At 38.6% G+C, this 13,841-nt stretch overlaps 1 protein-coding gene across 3 annotated transcripts in view; it reads right to left on the bottom strand.

The window, feature by feature from the left end:
- L3MBTL1 (L3MBTL histone methyl-lysine binding protein 1) overlaps positions 1-287 on the bottom strand; it is a 68,476-nt gene extending 68,189 nt beyond the window's left edge. For all 3 annotated transcript variants that reach the window (XM_074212174.1, XM_074212172.1, XM_074212171.1), the window contains exon 1: positions 204-287. The gene's annotated coding sequence lies outside the window, so the exon portion shown is untranslated. The remainder of the gene's footprint in view (positions 1-203) is intronic.
- Between the last annotated feature and the right edge of the window lie 13,554 nt (positions 288-13,841).

Here is a 13,841-nt window from a genome sequence, read left to right as displayed (position 1 = left end):
ATCCTCACCCCCCACCCCCCTGGCCACAGCCGTGCCCGCGGAAGGCGGTCCGCTTGGCCGAGGCCGGAGCGGGGGCCGCTCCAAACCCCCCGCCCGGCCGGCCGAGAGGGAGCCGGGCCCCGGGAGCCCGAGGGGCGCCTCCGCGGGCGGCACCGGGACGGCTTAAGGAGGGCGATGGATCCCTGCCTTCTCCGGTCCCTTACCTACAATCCCCAGCCCGTGCTCCCCGGACGCGGAGCCTGCGGCTTCCCAGGCCGGCGCGCGCCTGCGCGCACGGCCCCGCCCCGCCTCCGCTGCAGAAGCGTACCGGGAGGAGCCGACGAGCCGGCGTGGTGACCCCCCACAGAGCGGGGCGGGGCCGGCGCAGCCCCGGGGCGAGCCGCCCCACGGCGGGGCTGCGGGCGAGCCCCCGGGGTCCGCCGCAACGGGGCCTCCCGAGCTGCGGCGGCCTCCGGCCCCCGGGACGCCGCTCTCCGGGCGCACAGCGGCTGCACGGGGGTCGTGCGCCCCCCAGAATGGCGAGCCCAGGTTGGGCGGCTCCACACCTGTTTGAGCGCTCCGAAGCCCATTCGGCGCCGAGTCCCCCCGACCCAGGAGAGCAGTCCGAGGGGGGACAGCCGTGCCCTCCCCTTCCTCACCTCTCCTGCTCGAGGTCACAGATCTAGGATCTTTTTTTCAAATGCCCAACTCAAAAACCCAGGACAAAGTAGAGAGCTCTCCAATCTGTTGAAAGAGGTGGGGGTGTCCAGTCCGAGGAGACTTGGGGTGCGGGAAGGGATAAGCGGGAGATGATCCGTCTTCTGGATCAAAGATCTGAGGGGATCTTATGTTTTTGCAAGGCAAATGGGGTTAAGTGGCGTGCCCAAGGCCACACAGCTAGGTAATTATTAAATGTCTGAGGTCGAATTTGAACCCAGGTACTCCTGACTCCAGGGCCGGTGCTTTTATCCACTGCGCCACCTAGCCGCCCCCTGAGGGGATCTTATATGAAAGAGAGATTAGAGTTTTTTTCTTCAAGAGGGTGGTTGCTAAGTTTACAGGGAAATCTTGTAATTTTTAGACCTTGCCGTCTTAACTTAGATCCCATCTTAGTTGATCTCAATATGCCCAGAGGACAATATGCCCAGAAGAGTCCTTAATTAACTGGCCTGGAATCAGTTCCAATCCTTGAAGCATCTTTTCTCCCAAGCTTCCCTCTTGGGGGCTCTAGACCACTGCTTTGTATGGCTATCTCTTCACCCCTCCCTACCCCTACCACAGTACCCTAATGTCCATTAAGTGCAACATGTGGTAACAATCTTTGCACTGACTTCCTGAAAGGAAAATTGTGATGATCAAATTAGTCTATATAAAGAGGTATTTTCTATTCTACTCATATAAAGTGTTATGTGAAACAAGATGACTTACACCTAGATTCCCAATAAATATTTATGTAGTGAATGAATCATGGTAGATACAGGATGACAACTGGGAGATGCCTTCAACATTTACTCCAACCCTGTTCCCACTACTGGATGGAGAAATCACTTGCCCAAGGTCACAACATTTTGGTGATGGACCTAGGGCTAGAACCTCCCAATGCCCAGTCCAGTTGCCAACTGAATGAGAGCAACTTTTTAATATAGGATCCTAGACAGGCATGGCAACCCATTTCTGTTGCTTATCAGTGTTAGAATCTGACCTATGGGTGGACACCGCTGTATTTCCAGCAGGGATGAAAAGATTCATCCTCATCCTCATCATCTCATTGATTTAAAGCTAGAAAGGACCTAAGAAGGTTTTATTCCAAGCTCTTATTTTACAGATGAGTAAATGGAGGCCAAGGTAGGTTAAATAACACTTCAAGTCATACAGATTGTAAGTGGCAGAGAAGGGATATGAACTCAGATTCAGAGTTTTTTGCCCTCACTTCTCATCCCTTACTAGTTTGGGAGATTTCATTTGGTAGAATCACAAATAGCATTCTACCAAAATGAAAAGACAGGGTTTTTTTTGTTTTGATTTGTTTTTTAGATTTTTCAAGGAAATGGGGTTAAGTGGCTTGCCCAAGGTCACATAGCTAGGTAATTATTAAGTGTCTGAGACCGGATTTGAACCCAGGCACTTCTGACTCCAAGGCCGGTGCTCTATTCACTGCACCACCTAACCGCCCCAAAAGACAGTTTTGGGAGAGAGGTCATGATGGCCACAGGACTTTGATTGACAGCCCAAAAGGGAAAAGGGGGAACTGAACAGATTGGCAAATTAAGTCTTGGGAGGAACAAAGTACACCCAGGACAAAGTCCTGCCCACAGTACTAGTTTAAAATCTCATTTTTTTCAATAGGTTTTATATTTAAATGATGTATCATACCCAGAATATGGTGCAGTCAAAGTTTTGTTCATGCTGATAAAGGAAAGTGGCAATATTGTGCACAGATTCATCCCCAGGGAATAATGGCAAATGGAGTAATTGTTCTGGGCTGGTGTAAGGAAGCCATATTTCTGGTGTATGTGTGGTAGGGGAATTATATACACTATAGATATAAACTACTCTTAGAACATGTGCAGTGGAATTAGAGCTCAAAGTTTTATAAGAATGGTGTGCAAACTCACTGCTATGATCTCACAGGCTTGGGACCCTGGCCTGATTTCCAGGTGAAACTAAGATTAGGAAGCTTATCACTAGCTGCAGACACTTCTATGAATAACTCTGTAGTACTTGTTATATAGAGGTTTACTCTGCCTTAAAAAAGAAATCCTTTATTAAAATCTAGAGGGAGGTTAGAGTTTGAAGGTAGCGTTGGACACTCAACTGTCACTTTCCAGATAAAGAATCTTGAGATCCAGGAGATGGAGACTTGCCCAAGGTCACAAAGACAATAAGAGGAAAGGCAGTATTTGATCCCAGATCTTTTGACTATAGAGCAAACTGTCTCACCTAGGAAATAAATTCATGGACATGATAATACTACCAGCTTTTACATGGCTCTTTAATGGTTGATGAAGTACTTTATAAATATTCTTTTATCCTCACAATAGCCCTGAGAGATAGGCACTTTTATTATCCCCATTTTACAGATGAGGAAACTGAGGCATAGATTATGTGACTTGTTCAAGGTCACACAGCTAGTAAATGACTGAAGCTAAGTTGGAACTCAGTTCTTCTTGGCTCTAGGTCCAGTGCTCTATCATACATTGTGGAACCTCAAATAGAGACAAGACAAGAGATTTCTACCTGAATGAATAGAAAGATGGGTTGGTTCTCAAATTATCTAAGCAAGCCAGGGTGGGTTCCAGGTCCCAGTTGAAGTTCCTCAAAGCTCTTAGGAAACTTGCAATATTACTGAGACAGGCAGCAGTGACTTGGTTAGAAAACGTGTGTGTGTGTGTGTGTGTGAAAAGGACCTGAGATATTCATTTATGTGCCTATATAAAAGGTATAGAAACTTTTTGCTATGGCAGCAGGATAGTACGGTAAAGGTTACCAGTTTCACCTGTTGCACTCTAGTGTTACTATCTCCATGAAGCTTACTGAAACAAGATAATTTGCATGGTTGAGCATTAGCTGCCAAGGTTGACATTGAGTAGTTGTGCATACCTAAATTCCCAGAATAATGAGAACTCACTGAGAAATGTAGATCATATGTATGGGAGGTGAGGAGCGAACTGTAGGACACATAGCCTGTATTCTAGGTCAAGAAAGAGAAGAAATCAATTTTTTACCCTGATCCAACTAGGAGTTAGGACATTGGAATTTGTTTTTGGGGGGAGTTTGGGGATGGAGTGAGAAAGGAGATATAGTATACATGAATAAGCGGAATTTAGACATCAAACTGAGCAATCTTTTTTTGTGACAGTCAAGAGTGATGTCTATAATAAAGGAACTGAAAATGTGTTGATACGCCCTAGGTTTGTTGGCCAAGAAATGCTTTACAAGAGACTTAATATTCCCTCTAAGGAGGAAATAGTAAGCAGGGACACATGATAACTTTTTTTTTTTTAGATTTTTTCCAAGGCAGTGGGGTTAAGTGGCTTGCCCAAGGTCACACAGCTAGGTAATTATTAAGTGTCTGAGGCTGGATTTGAACTCAGGTACTCCTGACTCCAGGGCCAGTGCTCTATCCACTATGCCACCTAGCTGCCCCATATGATAACTTTAGCAAATAGCAACTAGGTAATGCAGGGAATAGAGTGCTGGGCTCGGAAACAGCAAGATCTAAGTTCAAATCCAACTTTGCACATTAAAGTGGAACCTTGGGCAAATTACTTAATTTCTTCATGCCTCAGTTTCCTCATCTGTAAAATGTGGATTATAATATTTCCTATTCTACAGAGTTGTTGTGAAGATCAAGTGAGATATTTGCCTGGCATATAGTAAGCCCTATAAAAATGTTAGCTATCATTCTTCAGAAAAGCAGCAATGAATGGCAGTTGTGAAGGCATAGGAAGAAGCTCCATCAAATGATAAAGGTGAAAGAGATTAGCAACAGCAAGGAGAGCCCTAGGACAAAACCAAAGGGACACTGCACAGTACTCCACCCTGGAACATGCATTTCTAGGAAAATTACTTATTTCCTACTATCATAAGAATCTCCTTAACATTTTGGTATCTCAGGTTCAGCAGGGGATATTTTTTAATAATAAAAATTATGCTAGCATGGTTCAAGCCCCAGTCAGAATAGCAAAGTAAACAAAGAAAACATCAAATCATTCTCAACCTGCTCCTCCACTTCAACTATACCAAAAGGATACAATCTCAGTGGGAAGGGAAAAAATTTTTTTTGAGAAAATCAAAAGTATCAACCTCCCTTGGTGATGTCCCAAAGTGTCCTTTTGCTCCTCTCAGAGGTCATTTTTTCATTCAAGGACTGCTTTTTGTGGCAATTCTGTCACACCAAAGCCAACAGTCACTGTTTTTCCAGTTATTTACTGACACTTCTTTCCTTAGAAGAGTAGTATGACCTGGTGAGACTATTCTGGGTCAGTATGCCAGGAGGTTAATCAATATATTCCTAGCTTTTCTACTTTAAGGTTTATTTTGACCAGGCAATGGGGTTAAGTGATTTGCCCAAGGCCACACAGCTAGGTAATTATTAAGTGTCTGAAGCTGGATTTGAACTCAGGTACTCCTGATTCCAGGGCTCTATCTACTGTGCCACCTAGCCAACCCAGCTTTTCTACTTTTAAGACTATACTTGACTGGTAGACAAAAGGGTTTCTCTCAAGAAATTATTGAAATCTTGCTTCTTCATCCTCTCCCCCCTTCATAAAAACATTTCCTTACTCCTAGTTGGGTCAGGATGAATAAATTTCCTTTATATCATTCCTGATTGATAGGGCAAGCTGTTGTTTCCCTCCAGCCTCATAGTTATCACTCTTGACCCAAGCTACCTCTTCTCCCCTTCACTAAGGCTTTTTGATGCTGGGAGTTAAATACAAACATCCCTTTTCATTTGTTCTTCCATTCCTCATCAACATGTAGCAAGCAGCTAATGCTCATACCCAAAATTGTCCAGAAGCCTCAGGAAGTCTCAAAGAGGCACTTAGTAAGGGGAGGAGAGGGAGGGGTAAGAAGCAAGAAAGAGTACTGACCTGTATTCCTACTATCTCAGGAAAAAAATCCCAGTCTCCTTTACACAGACAAGATATTGTATCTGCTTCGTAGGTTATGCAAAGTCCCATGGGATTCTTTGCCTGCCCAGTTCACTCACTGGCTCTATGAGCACTCTTTTTTTTATTTCAAATTATTCCTTTCAAACAGATACAGGAATTGGAGAATGGTGTAATTTACCTTAGAGATAGCTCTAGGCATTCGTATTACAGATAATAATCCAAAAATAATTTTTATCTGACTGTTCCTGGCTTCTGGGTTCTTCCTTCTCCAAATTATGCTCTACAAAGCTGTCAAACAACATTTGAAATAGGTCTGGTTGTGTCACTCCTCAGTTAAAAAAACCTTCAGTGGCTCCCTCTAGTTTCTAGAATAAAATAACACCTCCTGCTTGTAGCTTGTCATTTGTTCTCAAAGACCATGACATCAGGGAGGTGATGCCAAGACAAGCAAGTAAATTAAATTTAAATGGGGGGGGGGAGGGCTGTGCAAAGTCACCAGCTTCATTTTCTCTTCTGGGGTCATCTTGTTCCAGTAGCCAGATATGGATCAGGATGACTGGAGATAGCCCTGTATGCAGTAGAAGACTGGCCTTTTTGATTTCTGTTTAGCCCAACATTTAAGTACTCTTCATAAAGCTCTGGTCCTGGAGTCAGGAAGACCTGAGTAAAAATATGGCCTCAGACACTTAACTGCTCTTTGACCCTGGACAAGTCACTTCACCTCTGTTTGCCTCAATTCACTGGAGAAGGAAAGGGTGGACCATTCCACCATGTTTGTCAAGAAAATCTCATGGACAGTACTTTTGTGCTATGGTCCATGGGGTCATGAAAAGTCAGATATGAATGAATGAATGAACTTAGTCTCTGTCTTAGTTTCCTCAACTATAAAATGGAAATAATAGCTACTCCCTTCCTAAGGCTGTTGTGAGGATCAAGAGAGATTATATTTGTCAGTTTACCTGGAACATAAGTTTAGTTGCTTTTCAGTCTTGTCTGACTCCTCATTGACCTTTTTTTTCTTGGCAAAGATACCAGAGTGGTTTGCTTTTTCCTTCTCCAGCTCCTTTTACAGATGAGGAAATTAAAGCAAACAGTGTTAAGTGACTTACCCAAGGTTTCACAGCTAGAAAGTGTATGAGGATGGTTTGAACTCAGGAAGATTAGTCTTCCTGGTTCCTGTCCTGGTGCTCTATTCATAGCACCTAAATGCTTGTTTCCTTCCTTCAATCTCCCTCCACCTGTCCACTGTAAGGCAGCACTGCTTCAAAAATTCAAAGAGCTGGGTTCATATTTCAGTTCTGATACTTACTACCTGTGTACCTGTGGGTAGTGGCATTAGTTCTATTTCCTTATAGGACTTTTTCATTGCTCTAAATCAGTTTTCTTATCATCTTCATTTCTTCCTACTCTCCTTTACATAATCTCTTTTAGCTTAACAAGATGATTAACTCTTTCCTGAATTTGGCAATTCTACTCTTTGATAACGAAGAATAAGAACCAACCTCTGATGTCATGGTCTTCTTTGAGAATTAAGGATAAACATTATTATTATTATTATTATTATTATTATTATTATTATTATTATTATTACCCTCATTTTACAGCTGAAGATACTGAAATGGAGATGTGTGGAAAGATTTGCCTTGGGTCACACAGATGGTAAATGTTTGAGGAAGTATTATGAATTTGGGTCTTCAGGACTCCAAGTCTGATACTCTGTTTACTGCACCATTTAGTTGTCTCCTAGCTCTTTAAGCTTTTTTAAAATATACCACCCAGAAACTAGGTCAAACAAATGTTAAATGTGTTCTGACCAGGGAAGAATACAATGGGACATTTGCCTCCATCATTTCAGACAACACAATGCAACACTAGCATCTACTATGAGCCACATACAGGGCAAGGAGGGTAGCAAGGTGGTGCCACAGTGCATAGAAGATGGGTCTGGAGTGAGGAAGACTCATTTTCATGAGTTCAAATATAGCCCCAGACACTTCCAAGCTGAGTGACCTTGGACATGTCACTTAACCCTGCTTGTCTCAGTTTCCTCATCTGTAAAATGAACTGTATGTAGAAGGAAATGGCAAACCACTCCACTATCTTTGTCAAAAAAAACAAACAAACCCCAAACTGAAATGGGATCATGAAGAGTCAGACATGACTGAAAAAAAAAATAACTCAATAACAATGTGTGCTCATGCACTATGCTAACAGCAAAGGAAACAAATTTGAAAAAGATAGTCCCTGCCCTCAGTAAGCTTACAATCTAATGAATAAAGACAAGACACAACAGGAAACTGGGAAGAGGTACAAAGGGTATCCAGCACAGGGGTACAATGAAGTTGAGTGGAACCCAAGTAGTAAACTGGTGGCAAATGAAAAACTGACTTGATTCATCTTCCTGTGTTCAAATCTGGCCTCAAACACGTATTAGCTGTGTGACTCTGGGCAAGTCACTTACTTTTTGCCTCAGTTTCCTCATCTGTAAAATGAGCTGTAGAAAGAAATGGCAAACCACTCCATTATCTTTGCCAAGAAAACTTCAAATGAAATCATAAAGAGTCCAACAGGACTGAACTCTCCTACACAAATTTTATTTTCATCAAGCTGAGTTCAAATCCGGTCTCAGACACTTAATAATTACCTAGCTGTATGGCCACTTTCCCTGATTGCCTTGCAAAAACCTTAAAAAAAAAGAACAAAAACATACAAAACCTGACGATTAGCAATAAACAAAAAGTCTTTTAAAAAGTATAATACTCATTTATGCTAAAAATTCTACAAGATATAATCAAACTTTTTTAGTATAATAAATATACTTAACCAAAACAAAAAGCAATGAATATCCACTAGATGCTTTCTCAAAAAATACATGAGTATTTTAAAATTTATTTTAATTTATACACTATTATTTAGTATAGTTCTAAAAATCCTAGCAATAGCAATAAGATAAAAAAATATATAAACACATAAAATAAGCAAAGAAGAGATAAAACTATCTTTATTTTGTGAAGACATGATGGTTTTCTTAGCAAATCCTAGTAGGAATAGAGACAAGGTTGAAGGCTACAAAATAAACATACAAAAATTAAAAACACTTCTATATTATGAAGCCATAACTCAAAAAGCAATAATCGAAAGGGAAATCTTAGTTTTTAAAAAAAATCCACAAGATGCATAAAGACTTCAGAATAAATTATCTGATCAAAAGCATTTGGTATTGATTAATAAACTAGAAAAGTAGAGCAGTGAAACAAGGTAGAAAATGAAGAATTAAAAAACAATGCAACTCAATGATCTAGTATTTGGTAAACCAGAAAACACAAATTACTCAGGAAAGGACTTCCTATTTGGTAACAATTTCTGGGAAAACTAGAAGCCAATATGGAAGAAATTAGCTTTACTCCACAATGAATTCAAATGGATATGACCTGAATGTTTAAAGATCATATTATTAAAAAATTAGATGAGCAGTGATAAAATACTTGTATAGCTATGAGTATAGATACTTACTCAATACTTAAGAGACAGAGGTAATTCTAAAATATAAAAGACATAATTTTCATTGTATGAAATGAAGGACAATCTAGAAGAAGAGAAGCAAAAAACAACACTGAAAGAAATTATGCACACTAATTGATCTTGAAGACTGTGTGGTAGACACAATTTAAAGATCCCAAATCTCCCAGAAGATCATAACAAGGCAAAGAATCTGAACATTAAAATTACAAGAAATAGCACAAAAGAACTGTCCAGAATATCTGAACACAGAAAATGTAATGCCAATTCAAGAAATCAGGAAAAAACCAAGACTGCAAACTCCAAGTCATATAGTGGTTAAGTTTAACAATTCAAATCAGAAATAACAAATTTTGTAAATAATACAAAGAAAAGGAATATCAAATCACACAAGACTAGTCTTCAAACATCAGAAAATGCAGGAAGAAATGGATATGTTCTGTTATTGTCCAGTATAACCTACCCTGTAAATCTGAACTTAACCACCAAAAAAAGTATGTTCAATATTTAAAAGGTGGTGGTGTGGGAAAAGACCCTAAAGGTATCCCTTAGGACACAGAAGGGGTGACTGAATGCAGCAGCCAAGGATACTAACAAGAGAGCGACAGAAGAGATCAGTAAAAATTACCTACTAAATCTACACAAAGAAACTATGGTGAAAAAAGAGGTTCAGTGAAAGTAACAGAAGAGGTGAGCCTAGGGGCAATATGAACAGAATCTGGTGACATCCTGCTTACAAATAAATCATTGTTTGTTTTGTTTTTTTCCATCATTAGACGGAAGGGTATATTCAAGGAAGAGAGGGGAGTGCGCCCAGAGGGCTACCTATGAAAGGAAGGTGATCTTTGTGATGGAAGGAAGAAAAGATCTTGCAGGAAAGTGGGTAAAGAAAGAGAAAGAATTAGGAAGTGGCAAGGAAGAATGCTCCTATGGGTAAAGAAAGGTGTTCTATGAAGGGGGATGGAAACCTTGTTCTGTGTATGTGATGACATGGGGTCCTTCAATGGGGCAGTGTCCTCTCTTGGCACCTGCAGGAACTGGCACTACCCTAGATATGAGTTGCTACTTGTTGCAAGTGGCAGAAATTGCTTATAGGAAAAAGTTCAAAATGGAGACCTTAGTTGTTGATTCCATGTGGAATACAGAGATTAGAGATAAAGTAGATAATTCTAACATAGCCAGGTGGTGCAATGAAAAAAGTGCCAGGCCTGAAGTCAGGAAGACTCATGTGTTCCATTCTAGTCTCAGACATTTATTAGTTATGTAAACCTAGGCAAGTCACTTAACCCTTTTTGCCTCAGTTTCCTCATCTGTAAAGTAAGCTAGAGAAGAAAATGGCAATTATACCAGAGTCTTTGCTAAGAAAATCCCAAATAGGGTCACAAAGCATCAGACATGACTAAAAAAATGATGGAAAAAAAAAGATGATTATATGGGTCATAAATATGAAGCAGAAAATGAGAATCTATAGTTACTAATGAATAGGACTAGTTGAAGAGAGGGAAAAGAGGAGAGAGTGGAATTAAATAAGCAGATAAAAGGGTGGGGTGGGACTAATTAACAGAACCTAAAAGGAAAGAGGTAACAACAGAACAGGGGCTGAGGGGAAGAGAACCAGTGGGAATAGGGCTATTTTTAAAAAAGATCAAGCTAAAATAACTGAAAGGACATAGTACTGTGTTTACAGAGATAAATAGAAGAAAATATAAAAATTACTCATAATTTAAATGTGCCTATTAAATATTTAAAAGTCAACTAATTCTATTACTAAATAAATCATTTGGAATAATAGACAAAGAAGGGGCACTACCAAACTCTTTTATGAAACAAAAAGGATACTGATATCTAAACCAGGAAGAATAAAAAAAGAAAAAGAAAATTTTAGACCAATTTCATTAATGAATATGGATGAATAAATCCTAAATAAAATTCTAGTTAAAAGATTACAACAATATATGACAAAAGGGGATTCATACTAGGAATGCAGGAATGGTTTAACATAAGGAATACTATTAACATTATTTGATTATATCAATAATAAAAATAACAAAAATCATATAATTATATCAATATTTACAGAAAAAGTATTTGATAAAGTTCAATACTCAATTCTATTAAAAATACTAGAAAATTTAGGTATAACCAGACTTTTCCTTAAGTTGAGAAGCATTTACCTAAATGTAAAGACTTCCCACTAAGATCAAGTGTGAAACAAGAATGCCTACTGTCATCAATATTATTAAATATACTATATTGGAAATCCTAGAAATAGCAGTAAGAAAAGGAGAAATAGAAGGATTTCAGAGTAGGGAATGAGGTAATACAACTATATATATATTTTTGCAGATGATATATTACACCTGGAAAATCCTAAAGAATCAACTAAAAAGTTTCTCATAGAAAGTGATAGCTAGAGATACCCCCAAACAAACCTAAGAACAATATGAACAAAATCATAAAATTGTTGCATACAAATAAAATCAGATTTAAATGGAGAAATATTGATTGCCCATGGGTAGGCAGGACCAATATAATAAAAATAACAATTTTACCAAAATTAATCTCTACATTCAATGCCAATCCAATTAAATTAGCAAAAAATTATTTTTCAGAGCTAGAAAAAATAATTACAAAATTCATTTGAAAGGACAAAAGATCAAGAATATCAAAGGAACTATTGAAAAATGTGAAGAAATGAGGTTTATCAGTACTAGATCTTAAACTATATTATAAGGCAGTAATGATTAAAACAGTGGCTAAGAAATAGAAAGGTAGATTGGAAGAGAGTAGACATACAATTCACAACACATACAGTAACTATGTTTGACAAGTATAAAGATTTACATTTTAGGGGTAAGAATTTATTATTTGGTAAAAAAAAATTTGCTGAGAAAACTAGAAAGCAGTCTGGCAAAAATTAGGCATATTTTACATCATTTACCAAGATAAGGTAAATGAGTACATGACTTAGATATAAAGGTGATTAAAAGAAAATTTGAAGCACATGAAATCAATTTATGAACAAACAGGAGATAGAGAGGATTGTGAGATATAATTCTTATTACATTAAATTAAAACGTTTTTGAATAAAACAAATGTAGCCAAGATCAAAAGGTCTCATCTCTCAAATATATAAAGAACCTTGCCAAATTTATACAAGTCTTTCCCCAATTGATAATGGTCAAAGGCTATGAACAGGTAGTTTTCCAATGAAGAAATCAAAATAATTTATAGTAATATGGAAAAATGCTTTAAATCATTCTTGGAGAAAAGTAAATTAAAACAACCTTGAGATATTATTTTATACCTATAAGGTTGGCTAAAATGATAGGGAAAGACACTAATGTTGGAGGGGGATGTGGAAAAATTGGGACCTTAAATTCATTGTTGGTATATCTGTGAGCTGATCCAACCACTTTGAAGAGCAATATGGAATTATACTGATGCCCTTTTATGGCCATTAGTACCACCGGGATGACTGGAGAAAAAGGAAAAGAACCTGTGTGCTCTGAAATATTTAGAGCATCTCTCTTTCTGGAGGCAAAAAACTGGAAATTGCAGGGATACTGATCAATTGGGGAATGACTAAATAAATTGTGGTACATGATCAGGATGGAATAGTTCTCTGTCTTAAGAAGTGATGAGCTCAATGATTTTAGAAAAACATGGAAAGACTTGCATGAAATAAAGAAGAACAAAATGGACAGAACTGAGAGAATGTTTAAGAGCAATATTGTTTTAAGAACAACTTTGAATGACCAAGTCATTCTATTATAAATACCCAAATTAATTATAAAGGTCCTATGAAGAAAGATGTGTTTTTATACAAAGAACTGACACATAAACACACATATAAACATGTATATTTTATGCATACACATGTATATATTTTTATATACATACATATTTGTGTAGACATTCGGGGAGGTGGGTAGGAGGAAAGGGAAAATGAAAGTTACATGGTAATCTTGTATATTTAAAAGAAAAAGGAGGGGCAGCTAGGTGGTGCAGTGGATATAGCACCAGCCCTGGAGTCAGGAGGACCTGGGTTCAGATCCGGCCTCAGACAATAATTACCTAGCTGTGTGGCCTTGGGCAAGCCACTTAAATCCATTGCCTTAAAATTAAAAAAAAGATTAAAGAAAAGAAATAGGAAGTTGTATATAATAGATCTGTAGTTTCAGGTGCAATCTTCTTTTTCTATATTTCACTTTGCTATGGAAATGTTTGTTTTATTTCTTAAGTTCAGAGTAAAAATAATTAGAAAAAGAGTGAAAGATTGGTTAAGAAAACAAAACCCTACCGGCTCTTACTTAAAAGAAACACATTTTGCTTTTACTTTTTTTTTGCTTTAGGCTTTTTTTTTTTTGCCAGGTAATGGGGTTAAGTGGCTTGCCCAAGGCCACACAGCTAGATAATTAAGTGTCTGAGGCCGGATTTGAACTCAGGTCCTCCTGACTCCAGGGCGGCACTCTATCCACTGCACCACCTAGCTGCCCTAAGAAACACATTTTAAAAACAAAGACATACAAAATAAAATAAAGGGGATGGGGGAAAAAATCACAATGTATCAAGTGAAAGCAGGAATTGCAATCAAGCTATGTGACAAAGCAAAATCATAAAAAAAAAAGGAAAAACAAGGAAACCATGTTATATGGAAAGAAATCAGATACAAACCAATCTCAGTAATAAATTTATATTCTCCAAATGTCTTAGTATCCAAATTCA

This window comes from Macrotis lagotis, chromosome 1, assembly GCF_037893015.1.
Source record: "Macrotis lagotis isolate mMagLag1 chromosome 1, bilby.v1.9.chrom.fasta, whole genome shotgun sequence".
NCBI classification, from domain to species: domain Eukaryota; kingdom Metazoa; phylum Chordata; class Mammalia; order Peramelemorphia; family Peramelidae; genus Macrotis; species Macrotis lagotis.
Note: the sequence above shows the minus strand (reverse complement) of the source record. Positions and strands in the feature narration are given on the sequence as shown.